The following is a 19,547-nucleotide window of genomic DNA, read 5'->3' on the forward strand; positions in this document are numbered from 1 at the left end:
GAGGATATGCTAGGGATTTGACATTCCTTGAATGGACTAAAAGTGGGTGGCATTTGAGGTTAGAGGGTGAGATGGGAAGGCCATTTATGGTAAGGAGTTGACTCATCCCTAATCATTGTGATTAGGGATGTGCAGATGATTAAAGGGAATGATTAGGTGAGCTAATGAGGGATTATGAGAGAGTGGGTGAGTTAGGAGGATGGGACATGAGGAGAGATAATGAGTGGAGGAATATAAAATTGGGGTAAATGATAATCTTGATTAGGTTAGAATTAATTAGGCTAGATGATGGGTTTAGAAGGGTGATTTGTAGGAATCGAGGGATTAGTTAATTAATAGGGACTAATTAACTAACTACGATTTAGAAGAAATATTGACTAAGGTTGGGGATTGAAATGATTTTTAGAAGAATAGGATATAATTAATTTTGATAGGTTGATTATAAGGCTAAGGTGATAAAATTAATTAATATGTAGTTTAATTAATTTTAAGAAGGAGGACTAACATAATTAATATAATCAATTATGTGAAAAGGCTAAATTAATTATATATTAATTTAATTTTAGATGTCTACAGGCACAACAAACTGGTCAGAATGCTATGCTTGTGAAGTTATATTTTTATAAAGCTTACAATAGAATGAGATGGAGTTTTATTATTAAAATGTTGCAATGTTTGGGTTTTGGTCCCAAATTGTGTAAACATGTCCAAATGTTATTTAAGGATACCAATGCACAGTTAGTAATCAACAACTCGTTGACTAAACCTTTTTTATTTGCAACACTCCATCAGACAAGGTTGTCTTCTATCTCCATTTTTATATGTTTTAGTCGCAGGTGCATTGGGATATATGCTGCAAAAATATAAGAAGATGAATTTGATCAAAGGAATATCCATTCCAAATAATACTACAATTTTGAATTGTCACTTTACTGATAATAGTATGCTTTTCATTCAAAGTTCTAGATTTGAAATCAACAATGTTTTGGAGGTCCTTATTTATATTGTGCAATTTTAGGATCTAAATTAGCCTACAATAAGACTGAGTTTTTTATTATTAGAGTTGATCCACCACCTCAATGGATTCCTAAGGAATGGAAATACTTTAAACATGGACAGATAACATGATACTTAGGAATTTTATTTGGTCTGAGAGTCAGTTTGTATGACATGTGGAATTGGTTTTTAGCTAAGTAAATAAATTGTTTAATTGGGGTAACAAATTTATATCATTTGCTGGGAAAATTCAAGTGGTTAACAAGGTTTTTTTGGCTTCTCATGTTTACTACTCATTTTGTTGGATGCCAACTAAAAGAGGTTATAAGGATCTAAACAAAATTATTTGTCAATTCTTATGGACAAATTGGGAAGGTAAACAAGGATTTAGAACTACTTCTTGGTTACATTGTATTCAACCTAAGAACAAAGGTAGGTTGGGTCTTTTAGATCCAAAAACACAAGGAATTTGTTTAGCAACTAAATGGATTATAAGGGTTGTGTTAGGAGAATAATGGAAAATCTTGATTCGTCATTGTATTGACAAGGCTTCTATGAATACTAAATGGTGAGGTGTGGGGTGGCTTGATAAGATCTTCTTGGCTCCTTTCTTTCATGTAAAGGCTTCATTTCCTCTACAATCAATCTGGAAAGCTTGGCAACAATGTTGCAAATTTTAAATTCGAAAAAGGCTTCTTTACATCATGGGTTTAGCTTTGGTACCTCGTTCATGTGGTGGAATGGGCTTGTACAGTATCATGGGCAACCACTTGTTGTTATATTTCCTAAACAAGCCCATTATTTGTTCAAGAAAGGAGTGCAACACTTTAGTGATATTTGGGACTTTAAATCTCTTGATTGGGATGATTGGCAAATTAAAAAAAGTAACTTTTGTTTGAACAATAGATACAAGGGATTTGTGTCCTTTCTTAAAACCCTTATTCCTATAGAGATTCTTATGGAAATTTGTGCACTCCCGAAGTGTAATTTTTTTAAAGACTAGGTGAGTCTGGATAACTATCAATTTTATTTTTTCTCTCTAAAGAAAAAATGTCTGAAACTTCTTCCTAATATTGCTTTAATACCAAGACTTAACTTGAAATGAAGTTGTAAATTTTGTGAAAAAAAATGGAAAAAACTAAGTGCCCAAATATGGAATTCTAAAGTAGAAACTAGTGCCCAAATTTTAGCTTGGATGCTTCTTCATTGTAAACTCCCGATTCACAATAGATTAAAATATTTAAGGATTATGCTTGTGAAATGCCCCTTTTGTCATCATTCGAAAAACTTGAAATAATTTTTTTGGGACTGTTATGGGTCCAAGAAAAAATGGAAGGTCATTTGTTCTCAATTTCTTGCCATATTTAGTCAGATGTTGGGCTGGAAAAAGGCATTGTTGGGTAATGGACTGGAAAAAAAAAATAGTGTTGATACTATGAGTTATGCTATCTTCTTCAATATTTGAAGACTATATGTGTTGCCATGTTTTCTAATCACAATTTGCATCAGAAAGTTGATGTGCTAAAGTTTTAATCTGACATTATGCTATAGTTTGTGTCTCTTTATTCTCAATTGAAAGAAGATGGCAAGTGCCACAGGCAATTGGAAGTGATCAATTATCAATTTGTGAAGATCAAACCAACTTTAAATGTTATTTAAGTTAAAGTGTTATGACATAGTGGTATAGTGTCTATTGGTCTAGTAAGACTTCACTAGCCTTGTTTTGAGTTAGTTATGTAAGTGGTGCTTTGTTGACTACAATTTTTTTTTTTAGTGTTTCTTGAGAATAGTTGTTGTTCTTTTCTTATTTGCACCCCTTTTGTGGACTGCTATTCTTTTTGTACTTTTTATTTTAACTTTTTTCAATAGAAAATAGTGTTGATGCATGTTTTTTATTATTAATCAAAAACAAGTTTTGACGGGACCCGAAACCCCTTACATCAAATATTTAAAGATAAAGCATTATAGAATCATAAGAGAACCTAGGACTAAGAAACAAAACTGGCTATGAACCAAGAGCAAAAAAACCCACCAGCCATTGAAAGACTAGCAAAAGGCCATCGAGATGCTGGTGAAAACAACAACACAGGCTACCTACTTAAAAATTTCTAAATCCTGGGAGGCCTCCTTCTCAAGCAACAGCATAGCCTTGGCAGCTTCCTTAAGGTCCAACAGGTCCTGTGGAAGAGACTTTTCCACCAGTTTAGTGCTCTACCTTGTTTTCCTAGTGGTGCGGGGAGTCATCTTCGAACTCGAGGCACCATCATCATTTTCCAGATCCACAACATTCTTCTCATTATGAATTCTCTCTAGTCTAAAAACCAAAGCATTCATGTTGACCACATAAACTTTCATCATAGCAGCACTATTCTCCATAATTTTCTCATCATCTACTGGTTGATCTCGTTGTTGTTCTGATCATTTCTTCTCTTTAATAGTTTCACTACCTCAACATTATTCTTTAAAATATCTAACATCATATTTTTCTCCCCCACAATCCAAGTAGCATACTCATTTGTATCTTTAGCCACCCTCTTATTTTTCGCCATCTACCTATCTTTGTGCTGCTTAAGTTCCCCCTCTTCAATTTTGGGATTTGTGGCTCTAAGTTTTAAGTTCAGAGTCTTAATTCATGGAAAGTCCACTTGTTGAAATGGTATAGATCAATCGAGGAGGTCCTTGTAGTGCCCAATATGTCAATTAGGGTTTTTGGCTTGTCCTGTAAGTCCTCTGAGTCTAAATCCATCGGCTTAGATCTTGTACATCATACTCATTCAGAGATAACTTACCCTCATCCTCATGATCAGACATATGATCCATAGAATTATCCCCTGACATAGGAGGTGAACTAGAATTCTCCTCCTCCTTAGAGTCGGACTCCCCATGGTCATCACTTGGTTCATACTCCTTATCATCCCCTGAGTTATTTTGAATTTGCTTAGGATTGACCTTATAGTACTCATAAATCAAGAGGATAAGGCCTTGATGGGCAAGAGGGATAGCTTTATGATTTTTAATGAAATTCACCACATTATCATTCAAAGAACATGCGAGATAATAAGGGATATAAATCTTAATGCCATGGCGAAAATGGTTTAAAAGGACAAAATTATAGTTGTAGATTTTTGTAAACCTACCATCGTCAGTGACATACTCCATAATTGCCCTAAGCATTTTCCTCCAAAAAAATTTAACTTGAAGAGGGGTAAAGTAAGATTTGTTTAACTTTACCAGATTATTCATCTCCATATCAAATTTAGGGAAGGTCTTCACAACACTTTCAAACAACTTTCGATCCCTAAAGAACTTCACGCCTTCCGTGGACATACCCGTCACCTCCGTGATTAACTCCTCATCCAATTTGAAATTTTTCCCAAAAAAGGTAACTTTCTTCTTAGGCCATCCCTTAACAAAGGCTTTGGAGGCATGATCCTTCTTTCCGTGTAGCTTCTCCATGAAACTAGTCACTCCTCCCTTCTGCAACCTCCATATTTTATTTTCCTCCTTCCAAGCCTGGTAACTCGAGGGTTCAATCATGTTGATATTGCCTCCCATGGTGATCACTAGCCCAAAGATATCAATCACAATCACAAACTGAAAACCTTGACAGTGTAAATAGGGGAAATGAACATTAAGAGACTCAGAGGATAAAACAACCCAGAAAGCATGCGAAAAGAGCCAGATCATCTTGCCTAGAAGTTTCCCCCTATCAGAATAATAATTTTCATTCCTTCTCTTGTTAAGTGTAATCATTATTACATAGGGAAGAATTGGTACCATTAATTTGATCAAACAATAAGTGCCCCTTCACCTCAAAAGTTAATGATCCTTCATTTTGCCATGAAAAAGAGGCAATAGAGCTAACTCCAAACTTAGCAAAGAAGTCTGCACACCTGTTGGCTTCTCTAAAAACATGAGTTATAATACATTCCTCAAAGTCATCAATAATCTTAAGAGAATTAAGAATGATATTCTTAATATTCCAAGAAGGCTTGCCCAGTCTTTTGAGACATCTAATAATATTTAAAGAATCCCCTTCAATCCAAACTTTATTAATTTTTAATTGTCTAGCAATTTTAAGGATTTCCAAAACTCCCATGGCCTCCACTATGTGATTGGAGTAAATCCCCAATGGATGGGCAATAGCTATAATGCCCCGCCAGGAAACCCTAAAGGGATAAAGCTAAAACAAAAGAATAGAGTGCAAATATTTTTTTTAAAGTTAAAACAAGATCAAAGATACATTGAGATAATATTAAGCTCAGATTACACAACAGAAGACTCAAATAACCCCTAAAGAGTTTCCCAACATGATTACTTGATTCAACACTTAACTCAACTCAGGCTAATTAATCCAATTAAGTTAATTAACTTAATGACATGATAATGCTTTAAACAAGGATAAATTTTTTTGGTAATTTAAAAATATAGATAACATGATAAAGTTCATCCATTACGATTTAACCATACATTTCAACCAAACTTACATTAAAACATATGTCGTGCATCTAATTCCCTTACATACTTTGATTGCATTATAAATTAATGAATACTTTCCATTATACCAACCTACATTCTTCATGATCCAAATTACATTTAATAAGATGACTACATACATGCATTTAAGATTAACATCATCAAATCCAAATTATACATTTGTGTTGGCATATGATTAACCGGCATGTTGATATGATGATAATGTATGTTGTCATTGATGTCAATAAGTGCAAATGAACCAGTATGTAGATTGGAAGAAGTTGGTGAACCGATATGAAGAGATGCAGTGAACCGGTATCAGGGTCTCACTGAGTGTGACTACCGATTAGTAGTCTCAGCTCTAGGGTTTCCGGTTTGGCAATCTCGCTTATGCAATGCAACCGATGACATTCTGGTGATGAGTTAGCTAAGAGATGAAGATGAGATCGTGATGCCATGTCAACTTTGTGCACGTGAAGGATTTCCTTGAGGATCTTGCATGTGAAGATCGACTGCATTAAATGTCTACCTTGGGAATGAAGATTCTTCTTAACGGTATGAGAAGAAAACATGATGAGTTATTTATTTCTATGTGCAGTGAATAATGGACGATGCAGATTGTCTTGTGATCTATTTGAAATTGCATTGCTCTATGCAAAGTGTTTGGATGGTCAAGATTGGACAACTTGTATTGTAAACCTAAAATGCTTAGGGTTTAAGGTTTATGCTACCGACCTAATTGTTGTCTATAAGGTCGATGATGTTTGTTATTGTAAGTTGTTGGAAAATGTTGTGTGTGTATCTGAGTGATGAGATACTTGCCAGACCAGTGAGAGAAAATTGTAGATTGTGATTGCAGAGTAGAGGAACTGAAATGGATTTGCCTTAGCATATAGTGTTGTTATCAAATCAAAGCTTTACATGTTGTCTTCTAACCATTTCAACATAAGGAAAATCCCTTTGTCGGGTAGCTTTAATAGGCTTACTATAAATCCTCTAACCAGGTGACTCAAGTTCATTGAGTTCTTTAAATCCTCTACCAAGGTAACCTTTAACAAGGTTTCAACCTTTAACAGGGTATATAGCCATCCCTTAATAGGGTGATCTTTAACAGGATCGGTTCCTAGCAAAACCTTATTGTAAAGTCTTTAACCGGACTAGGCTCCTAATAGAGCAAGCTTCAAAAGAGTTCAAAAACAAGCTTGTGGGTATTCATCCCCACCGTGGTTTTTCCCATTTGGGTTTCCACGTGAAAAATCTGTGTGTCATGAGTTGTGCATTTTTTATGTGATGATTAAGTATTCTTTGTTTAAGTGATTATGCATGCAAAGCTAATGGTTATGGTATTGTTGACACACCACATGAATATTTTTATGAGTGAAGTAGTTATCAAGTATTAAATATATTTGAAGTGTTCAGACTTACCAGTTTATGTTGTCTGAAGTCTTGTTGTGTTTAACCGGTATTGCCATGGTTAAGTTCAGTGATGAAGACAACCAGTTAGTGTTGTTTTAGCTTGATAATTTGTTGGAAAGTTTTTGTCTATACTGATTCACCCCCCCCCCCCTCAGTACTGTTTAGGGTATTTTTTGTTCATCATTATTCATCAATTTTAACCATAATGTCATCCATACATGCTAAATTAAAAAGGAAATAGAAGAACATAAACATTGAAAATGATATCGGAGTTCACCCCTAGTGGGCTACATCTCTGGGTCTACTAAACTGCAAGACCCCTTTAATAAATAATAGGGTGAAGAATACATAAGGTTCACATCATTTACATCATGCCATCAAGGCGTATATAAACCAATAATACATACGACCATATCAGTCCAATAGATACATGAATGATCCTTGAATAGGAAAAGGATCCAACTGAACATGATAAGAGGCAATTACAAAAGATCAACTGGAGCACCCACGAGACTAGGTCTTTACAACCCATGGTCTAACATGAATATCAGGTTCTCACAAGAGCATAAACAACAAGATATGACTCCACAACAGTGCTCCTATCAAAGTCAACACAAACAACACACTAGCGAACATAAGGGACAAGTGTCATCACATAACTTGGTATGGTTACCATGGCATGCCTCCATAGGTTCCCGCCCCATCTACTGGGTTACCTTGACAACTTATCCCGAACCTCCGGCCCATCCAAGTCTCAAGTGGACCCAACACATCCTTTCATGAAGACAAGGTTGTTGGTTTGCCATTTCAGGCCTTCTCATTGCATGTCGAGTCTGTACTAGCACTCATCCCATGCCAAAGGCACAATTATCTTACTTAGTGTTTTTATTAACTAAACTCTTTAATATGCTATTAGGTTATCACTTATTTAGACACACTTTTGATGGGTTACGCTGTAACCACTTTGGGCGCGACCCCCACTTGAAATCCACTTTCCCATATAACATTAGACCATAATCAAACGAACTCCTAAACCAAGGAATACACCAGGACAAGCATACAGAGTTTAATGCGGTAGGAGTACCCACTTGGCCGAACAAGTCTTCATGTGAGGTGCACTGACTGACGGTACTCTGACTAGAGACATGACTAGCTATGGTCAACCACATACCAACATTTCAACACTCGCATAAAGGACATAATCAGATACAAAACCATCACATGAAAATAGTCAATACTCAAGATCAAGACCATAAGCAGGTACCCAAATCAACATGCGACAATATCCAACATTCACAATCAAGGACTTGTCATTTCTTAGGCAAATGCAAATACAGAAAATTAAATATGCATAGACATAAATCGGAAAAGACAATCTTCTTCCATATTGTTTAAACATTACAATCGATCCAGTTTTCTAATAGATCTAATTAGATTGGAATTTGTCTACCTTGTCTAAGTACAGGTTGCTCATAGTTTACTAACTCGCTATAATTCATTTTGCATCATAAAGTAATATAAATACTTCATCATGAGTTTCCAAACCAAAATCACATGAATATAATTATAATATATGCAGAACACACAATGATATAAAATCAAATGTTCATTAATCAACTAAAATATGATATTTATTTTTTTAAATAAAACATCATTCCATACTGGTTCGAAAATAATTTATCTAAACTTATCCTTTCCAGAACCAAGTTACACTTTCCAAAATATAGGAATATACATTTAAAGAAACTAAAAAAAGATAAACATTTCCCAAATTAACAAAATATTTCCTTGTGTATATTTAAACAAATATGCAAACTAAAATATCAATTAGTATATATATATATATATATATATATATATATATATACAACAATTAATAATTTAGAAATTGAATATCAATTAATGTATTTTTTTATTTTTTTTATCGGTAGCAGGTTTAATATTTGTATTGCTTGAAAGGACAAATACATGCCTTCAGTTGCTCTGCAGCATTCCAGTATCTTAAGACTATATGGGGTCTCGCCCCAACGAAATCAAAATGAAACCTGAGATAGAAACCACACCAGCTATGCCTACCACTAAGGTTACATTCCTTACAATAGGGAAAAACTACCCAAAAAACCGACGGCCTACTTAGGAAACCAACCTATCAGAACCAGCCAAAGGCCTCCTCCCTGGAGAAGTTGGGGATGGCATGACTGGGTCCTACATTGGGCTGCGCCATCCCAACACATGTCATGGTTCTCGATCATCCTCCTTGCAACTCACTACGTTCCACGATCTTCGCACTCTTCAGAGGGATTTGGTGATGCACCAACGACCACCCATCTTCACCAATTGGAGCCTACGACTTCACCAGGGTCTTCTTATCATGCAGTTTCGCCCACTCCGTCAGTCCCATCTTTTGCACAAAGTCCATCAGATACCGCCACCCTTTCCTTGCATCCTCCAATTGGGTTTCAACCAGGCAAGAGGCCGACCACACCACCAGAGGCTGCACTACATCATTCTGCCCGCCTACGCACCTCCACGACCCTTGCTCCATTCTCAAACCCACACCAACCTCCACATGTTCCACCACCTCTGCCATGTCACCCGACCATTTTGGTCTCAGCACTAGAGACGCCACCCACGACACCTCCTCCCTAGAACTTCCCACCATCAGCGCCAGTGCCACAAACAGGGAAGATACGTCCAAATTAGTTCACGAACGACAATCAGTGTCCAGGAATTTGTCCCCAAACATCAAGCGAACAGCCATCCAGAAATCTTCCCCATCCACCCTAAAAACATTCTTCAAATGATGGCTTGAAATAGGGCCTTGAAAGGCAGGCATTTGGCCCAGAGTGAGCAGTGAGAAATTTGCTTCCATCGTTCCCCTGCCACACAACCAAAACACAACACTCGCAAGAGAAATTGCAATCCTCTACGCAGTGCCAAAAAGAAAATGAGGACCATAATGACACAACCCGCTACCACCCCATCCATTTATTACACCGCACGCACCACCTCACACCACACATCACCAGCAGTCCAAAGTTCCATTCACTTGTCATCATTGCACCTACGCCGCCATTTCTCAACTTGCTGCCATTGCGATGTAATCAATCCACATGAGCCATCCCCACCCCTCAACATGCATATCTAAAATGTTTCATGCATAGCTCATCACAACTTCTCAAGTTCCCCTTTCATACTCAAAGCACCTTCATACAAATTCTAAGGGATCCAAATCCCTTAAATCTTCAAAGAACTTAAAATGTTCAGCCAAGGAACCATTTGCACCTACATTCGAGAGCACATCAACTTCTGCATTCACTTCCCTTGGAACATTCGATACTTTAAAATCCTTGAACCCATTCAGGAGGTCATGTATTCTTCTGATATGTTTATCCAGGTGCCAAGCATTCATCCTACCCCTAGCGATGCCATTCACCACTATCTAGGAGTCCCCTTCAAGGTGTAGTTTTTCACCTCCAATTTTTTCGCCATAAGAATTGCTTCAATTGTCGCCTGACACTCAACTTCATTGTTAGTGTCATCCACCAATCTCTTTGCTCCAAGTGCTAACATACTACCTTTCTCATCTCGAGTTATGACCCCTGCACCGGAGATCCTGAGATTCCCCCTGGATGCCCCGTCAAAGTTGATCTTGATCCATCCCCTATCTGGCGGCATCCACACATGCCTTTAATCACCATCCCTAGGAGGATAAGCCCTCAAAAGCCCATTAGCAGGCTATGAATTAATGTATATTTACTAATATACATTTAATTAATAATAAACTAATCACCAAATATTATTTAATAAACTTGAATTAAATAATATTTAAAAACTTTATTTTATAATATAAACATTATTATATTATTATTATTTTGTTTAAAAAACAAAATAACAATTATTATGGGGTAGACCCACATGGACACCCGCGTGCGCCCGCCGCCCCCCCCTTCTCCCCAAGGGCAACATGGCAGCAAACGCTACCATTGGTAGCGCTGCTACCATAGGGTAGCAGACCACTACCCTCGGTAGCACTGCTACCATCCCACGTGGTGGGGTTTTCCCTGCCACATGAGGGGTAATATTTATTTTTATTTTTTATTTTATTTTTTATATTAAATTCTTAAAACAGAAAAACCCCCAAATAATATACAGTCACAGACTGAGCCCAAAAATAATTTCCAGAATACTCATGGTATTCAAAATATTTACATTTTCAGAATAACCAAACCCAGAAAAGGTAAATTTTTCCAACCAAACACCATATTTGGCAAAATGAGATTGATTTACACGCATTTATCCAATCAATTCAACCAATCTTGCCCCGAACAACTAATTTCCCCATTTGAAACTTGATTCTGAAGACATTCATTGAAGCTTTAACAAAATTATATCATGAACAACCAACCTGAATATTTGGTTTTAAAAACAATTTGAGCAACCAAAATCTAATCTAGAGGTTGGGAAAGAAGACAGGGAGGGTTTGAATTTGAGATTAAACTACAATTCTTACATCTTTCCCAAAATATATGATATTGTCAACAAACACAACCAGAAACCTTGAAAATCAATACAATCTCTATTTAGCAAAGAAACCAAAGAGATAAACAACAATCCTACCTTATTCAACAATCCTGGAAAGATTTGATGAAGAGCCCAACCTGCAAGCTCAAGAAAATCCTTCTCCAAATGCCTAAAAACTTCATTCCCAAAAATAATCTCCCCAAAAATATTTTCCAAACCTAGGTTAAAAGGAAATGTTTGACCAAAATTCATTTTTTGGGGATTTAAAGTATTTTCTTTCAAAATAAAAAATCATTTTCCAAACAATTAAACATGCAAAACTCGTTTTTTTCTTCTAAAATTGATTTTCTCAATTAATTGAAACTAACATTTCTATTTCAAAATGCCAAAGAGGGTAGATATTAATTTTCCAATTCTATTTAACCTTTCCTTTCAAAATGCATAAATTGAATAAATTCATTAATTAAAGATAACCATTTAATAGAACTTGCTACAAACTGTAATACCCTAAAAATGGTCATCTAAACCATGAGCCCCTAATCTCGACAACGTCACCAAGGTCCTAACCAAAGGCAATTAAATAAATCTTGAGCACACAATTAATTTCTAAAATCATCAATGTCACATGGCAAATTAATCAACCAATGTTAATTAAATATTTACTTAATTAATTGATCATTCCAAGTAAATCATTTTTAAATAATTATCCGATTTGTTTTATTGAATATCCTAGCATATTTAATGAAATAAATCAATTTGCCATCAAATCTTAAAAAAAGGAATTAATTGACAAAAAAGAATTAAAATTTGAGAAAAGAAATCAATTGGAGATAATCTTGAAAAACAAATTAAAAATTGATAAATAATCTCAAAGAAAGCAATTAAAACAATTAAATATTAAAATTGAATGAAATAGAAAATAAATCAGTTTTTTCCTGATTTTATCTTAATTTTAGTTCAATTTCCTTTAAAACTGAGAAAAGCATTTAATCACATCATTTCACCTGGATTGTGCTTCCTCTTGGAAAATCTTGACCACTCATCATCATTTGATCTCTGCCTTTGGTTTCTTTCTGAATTTTCTATAAATTCAGGCCTTCATCTTTCATTCAAAAATCTTGGAGAATATATTATTATTATGTTGTTTTTGCTCTAGGTTCATTGAGAATTTTCATTGAGATATTGCATATGTTTTATTTCATATTGCTTAAATCATTTAGCTTAAATATTCATATATTGCTTAAATCATGTTAGATTAAATCTTGCATTCATCTAGTTTAAATCTTTCATTCATTTAGCTCAAATTCATGCTCATATAGATTAAAAATCTTTTGTTTAGGTGTTGTCTAGTCACTGGATAGCTTAGCAATCTGAGAGCAATCTAAACTCACATCTACTAGAAGGCAATAGGTCGCTTTCTAATGGTTTATTATTTATTGATTATTGATTTACTAACCATGCATCTAATGACTTAATTGAAGTGTTGTGTATTCTAGATACAAATACAGGTCCACTTTTCACACACATTTCTGGTGCCCACTGTGGGGCACGGAATTCAATACTTCAGCCTCAAAATTATTATTTTTATCCTGCAAGTTTCGTCCATACAATCTCTGTGAAATATCGTACGAGTGGTATTACTATATCGTATGATATTCTGTTGAAGTCTTTGTTTTATCATATGAACCAGTAAATGGACTCGTACGAAATTATGTTCTGAATATCTAATTTTTGTCTTTTGTCATTTTATGCTCAGTTCTAACTTGTATGATAAAAGTCTTTTGTCATTTTATTCTGTGAGAATTGTCGTACGATGTTGTATTCTATTGGGTTAAAACAAGTTCATTCTTCAGGTTTTTTGTTCAATTTTGATTACAGTATCGCTAACCTCGAATTGTCTTCTATCTGCCTGAGATTTTCACAGCCTAACCAGTTTCTTGCAAAACGCTTGTCAAAGAATTTACCAATCAAACATATGCCTGTCAAAGAAAAAAACAATATGACTACTGATGCATTATTTTTGTAGGTTGCCTAAAGAGAATCAACCAAACATTGTGTATTCCTTAAATTCATTTTTAGGCACCTAACTTGCTATCTGGTTAAAGAAAAAATCTATATTTTTTGTTTTAAGAGAGTTTTGAGAGGTAGGAGAGTATGCTCTTGTCTGTATAGATAATTAGAAATCCTAACCCTTGAGGCATTTTCTTTAAGTTTGAGATTTGCATATCTTTAGCGGGCCTGCCCTCCCGAGGAGCTAATAACTCTATAGCCATTACAGTTGGTGAGAGGGGAACGACCCAAGTGGGAATGGCTAAATGCCAAGTACTCCAACCGATTATAAAATAAACATGATTTGATGAAAATCAAGTCAACGACAGTGCTCGGGAATAGCTCTCCTTTGTACCTTCGAGTATATTAAACCTTGGTTTTCAAGGCTGGGAGACCTCTTAATTGAGTTTATACCTCGACGCACCAAATAGACCCCTTACTAGTTCCAATTCAAATTAGAAGCTACCTGGTTCACCTCCAAAAGGTTGATAATCTTGGTGCAAGAGAGATAGTAACTCTCCCAAGACACTTGTCATATCGTGCCCCCATTAGCGTTTGGAGTGGGCTAATATGGCGTTGAGAAACCATTGCATGAGACTCAGTGCTCATATTCTGATTAGCTATTGGGAGTGTACCTAAGTCAACAAGCAAAGGTTTTCTTCTCTAAGCCAACTTCCATAGAGTTTGCATGTTGTTATTGAATTTATTATTCGTATTGCGTGTTTTCTATGTTTTCATCCCTGAAACTGAAACTGGAATACCAAAAATGGAGAAAACAATACCAAATAACTCAGTAATAAACTCTATCGGTGTCAAAAACTAGTCTTCGTCAGTTAGTGAAAACTCAATCCGCCTCAAAACTGGTCATACTCAGTCATCGAAAACTCAAAATTTAATCTATGTTGAAACACAGTCGTACGAGCCTTTTGTTTTATCGTTCTGCTTCATATTTTGTGTTGTACGATATTCTATCAGTCCTAACAATCTATCATTTGAGCCTTTTTTTGTGTCGTACGATACCTGATTATCTATCATCCTGTTTAGGGAACTGTCATTTTTTCTTGCATTTTGTGTTGTACGATAACTCATTGCATTGAATAGTTTGTTGTTTCAGGCATACCCATCTGTCGTACGGTCTTAGGCAGCAACTTGTACAAAACAGTATTGTCATTTTCCTGAAGCTTTTGCACTGTCATCTGGTCCTGTAAAACCTATTGTACGAATCTCTAATTTTGTCAGTCCAAAATAGTCAAACTTGCCTAAAACAGTCTACAGCGAGCTTAAAACTAGTTATCATCCTTCTGAGCATAAACAACCTCGATAGTGTACCCCTGTCGTTGCGTTACATGATTTTGTCGATCATCTCTAATTTAGTTCAAACAACATCTTATCAAACCTAAGTTAACTTAGATAATATCTTACACATGATAGATCATTCCTGAAACCAGACCAAATCCTAGTTATTTCACTCAATCACTACATTAAACGAACAACTAGCTACAATTTGATCTTGACTTCTGCAACACATCTAGCTCTCGGTCCCATTGGTTGTAATGCCCATTCAAACTAGAAGTTCTCGTAGCAAAACAAACAAAGGAAAGGAAACTTCCTTTTCATCAAATGACTATCCATTCTTTGAAGAAAACCTCCTCTCAAATAAATTGTCGTCATCACAAATACCAGTTTATGATCTACCAATCTTTGGTTAGCCCCTATCTCTGACCATGTCAGGAGAAAGGCAGGAAAGACAAGCTGCTAAACACAAAAATTATGATGACATCAGTATCTTGATAACTCAATGATGAACAGATAGTACCAAACTGGTACTAAGAGGGGGGGTGAATTAGTACAAGAAAAAACACAATCTTAAACCGGTTTGTCAGCAGACACTGTGCTTTGGCAGATAAACAATAACACTAGTCTTAAACAGAGTACAACCGACAAAACCCAGAATAACTGAAACAAGCATAAACCGATTGACACTTATCTTTTCATACAATCTAATACTTCATTTCCATTTCACCCTAGTGCATGAATAGGTAATCTATCATCAAAGATATATGAACAACTAGATCAACATGATTTATCTTCAGACACAAATCACTCAAACCATCCCATGAATAACACCACACATGACACATATTTTTTTCACGTGGAAATCGAATTGGGAAAAACCACGGCGGGGATGAATACCCACAAGCTATTTTTGAACTCTTTAGAAGTCTGCTCTATTGGGAGCCTTGTCCGGTTAAAGACTGATACAATAGGTTCTATTAGGAACCGATCTTGTTAGGGATCACTCGGTTAAGGGATGGCTAGAATACCTGGTTAAGGGTTAAACCCTGTTAAAGGTTACCTTGTTAGAGGATTTCAAGAACTTAATGGTTTTGAGTCACCCTGTTAAAGGATTTATAGTAAGCCGGTTAAAGCTACCCTATTAAGGGATTTCCCAACTGTTGAAGTGGTTAGAGATCAACAGGTATTACAATGATCTGATAAAGGCACTCAATGCCAATGTAGATCCGCTTTAGCTCCTCTTCACCTTTTGCACTTACACTCTGCAGGTATCACTTTTCTTCTCTGGTCTGGCAAGAATCACGTCTCTTCTCTTGGATACACACACATAACTTTTGCCAACAACCTCAGAAAGAAAGACAACATCGACCTTATAGGAAATAGATAAGTCAGTAGCATAAACCCTAAACCCTAAACCTGTTAGGTTAAGCAATTCAAACGGTTCAATCCTGACCATTGAGCACATTGCATTAAATGCAATAGTCTTGAACCAATCTCAAGATGTTCTCCATCATTCGTTTTCCACTGATTTCATGGCGGCTGATAACCCATGACACGTTATCACTGTTTACAGACTTCGCACATTCCTGAGGTAGATAGGAACAATATCCTTCATGCAAGATCCTTCACGCGCACAAGGCTGACGTGGCAACACGATCTATTCTTCGTTACAATGCTAACTCATCACACAAAGTCACCAGTTGAGTCATACAGGCTTGAAGCACTTCAACCGGAAACCCTGAAGTTGAGACTACCAACCGGTAGTCATACAAAGCTTCTATGTATCAGTTCCCATAACCACATGTCAGTTTACCTTGAACAAACATACCGCTTCACTTTGGCACGTATATCGGTTCACAATATTATACCAGTTCTCACATATACCGGTTCTTGGTAACATACTGGTTCTCTCTTCTTCAGCATATTGACATCAATGACAACATACAATGTCATCATGTCCTCATACCAGTTCACATAATGCCAACAATCTCCCCCTTTGGCATTGATGGCAATATACAAAGATATCTCTCCGCTTCACATCTTCTCCCCCAATTTCTACAGATATCTTCTCCACTTCACTTCTTGTAGATATCTTCTCTGCTTCACTTCTTCTCCCCCTTTGACAACAATGCCAAAGTGGAGGCACAAGCTTCCCTGTTCCATTATGCTACTCACCCTGAGGAGTAGCATCCTTCAACACATCAATCCTGAAGAAAAATTTGACTATGCAATACTTGATTGATGTGGAGCATATACCTTTAGTTTACCTCTTGAAGGGGCAGCACCCCTAATTCACCTCTTAAGTACATAAATGTAGCCTTGGGGAGAGGCTTGGTGAATATGTCTGCTAATTGCTCCTTACTGGAAACGTGTTCCAGTGCAATCTCTTTGTTCTAAACCTTTTCCCTTAAGAAATGATTCTTAAGCTCAAAGTGCTTGGTTCTAGAATGCAAAAATGGATTCTTGGAGATGTTAATTGCACTAGTATTGTCACAAAATATACTTACCAGTTCAGATACAGCAACTTTGAAGCTATTTAATACATGCTTCATCCAAGTTGTCTGAGTGCAGTTCATGAAAGCTGCAACATACTCTGCTTCCGTTGTAGACTGAGAGATACAACTCTGCTTCTTACTCATCCATGAGACCAGTCTACCACTGAGAAAGAATGCACCACTGGTTGTGCTCTTTCAATCGTCCACATTACCTACCCAATCAGCATCTGTGAATACTTTCAAGTTGAAATCCTTGCTATATGTATACCACAATCCATAATCAATAGTTCCCTTCAAATACTTAAGAATCTACTTGATTGCAACCAAGTGGGATTCTCTTGGATTTTTCCAGAACCTTGCAGTAATGCCAACTACATGTGCAATATCTGGTCTGCTATGCACTACATAATGCAACTTACCAATCATTGATCGGTATTCCTTCTCATCAACTAATGCTGAGTCATCCTCTTTGGATAGTTTACAACCGGTCACCATCGGTGTACCAACCGGTTTGCTATCTTCCATGCCAAAGGTCTTCAACACCTCTTTGACATACTTGGATTGAGTCATAAAGATTCCATCTTTCATCTACTGAATCTACAATCCAATGAAGAACTTAATCTCCCCTATGAGTGACATCTCAAACTCTTTCTTCATCTCATCTGCAAACTCATGACTCATCTTGTCATCTCCACAAAAGATAATGTCATCAACAAATACCTCATAGATCAGGATCTGATCTCCTTCAGACTTCAAGTAGATATTGCTATCTTTGCTTGTTCTCTCAAATCCAATCTTCACAAGATGGGAGTTTAGGTTTTCATACCATGCTCTAGGTGCCTGCTTTAGTCCATATAAGGCTTTATGTAGCCTACACACCATGTCACTGTCTTCAGATAGGGCAAACCCATCAGGTTGCTCTATATACACCTCCTCTTCAAGTACACCATTTCGGAATGCATATTTTACATCCATTTGATATACTTTGAATCCTTTAAAAGCTACATATGCAAGAAGCACATGAACTCCTTCCAATCTGGCTATAGGAGCAAAGGTTTCTCCATAGTCTTCTCCTTCTTAGGAATATCATTTACACACCAGTCTGGATTTGTTTCTAATCACTGTGCCATCCTCATTCAGCTTATTTCTGAAAACCCATTTGGTACCAATGACAATTTTATGCTCTGGTCTGGGTACCAAAGACCATGTACCATTTCTCTCTATCTGGTCAAGTTCCTCTTCCATTGCTTTGAACCAGTCTTCATCTTTATGTGCCTCTTTGAATGATTTAGGCTCAAATTCAGAGATCATACATGAGTTTTCTCTAACCTTTCTTCTTGTAAGGATTCCTACATCCTTATCTCCTATGATCTACTTAGGATCACGATTCAGCTTGACATACCGAGGAATGGTCTTGACTGATTCCTCCTACTTTTCTTCTTCATCCTCATCTCCATCAGCATCAGCGTTTATCGGTGAAGGACCACTGTTACTGGTGCTTGGCTGATTAGTAACCGGTTCCCAAAAGGTTACTACTGGTTCATCTCTTACTTGCTTACTGTCGGTTTCCTCAGGTTTTCTATAGTTTTCATCAACTCTAACATTGATGCTTTCAACAATTCTTTGAGTCTTATTGTTGAAATATTTGAGAGCTTTTCTCTTGTTGGAATATCTTAGGAATATTCCTTCATCACATTTTGCATCGAACTTGCTCTGATGTTCACTTCTCTTGATATAACATTTGCTACCATTCTAAAGTAGCTTACCACTGGTGTCTTACTGGGCAGGCCATGGATTCATGAAATGAAAGCAGTACCATCTACGTATCATCAGTGCTTGAAATTTCCTTATAATGGAGTTGAAGTCAGTATTCTTGTTGATACAAGCTATACCTACAATGCATTAACACAGATTACTGATGTTTTTGTTCCTCATAATCGAGCAACCTCTACAGCTGAAAGTTTAGAATCTTTGCTGAAAGATTTAGAGAAAAAATTGAAAATCACAAACACCGGCATGGATGGCTACAAGACAGAGCCTGTACTCTCACTAATATCTCTTCCTTCATCACCAAGACAATTGGAAAAACCATCAGAGGATATGAAGGCACAAATTTCAACTCCAAAATTCATTTATGATGGTCTCTTTATATAGTCATCTACTTTCCTTGTAGATGAAATAGAAGAGGATGTTGCTCTCAAATGGCTTTTCAAAGAAGATAGCGCAAATAAAGAAATACGACATTGTGAGGTTTCCCCAACACAATATGGTCCAAGCTATAAGATGCTTCAACGC

This window comes from Cryptomeria japonica, chromosome 1 (genome assembly GCF_030272615.1).
Source record: "Cryptomeria japonica chromosome 1, Sugi_1.0, whole genome shotgun sequence".
Classification (NCBI taxonomy): Eukaryota; Viridiplantae; Streptophyta; class Pinopsida; order Cupressales; family Cupressaceae; genus Cryptomeria; species Cryptomeria japonica.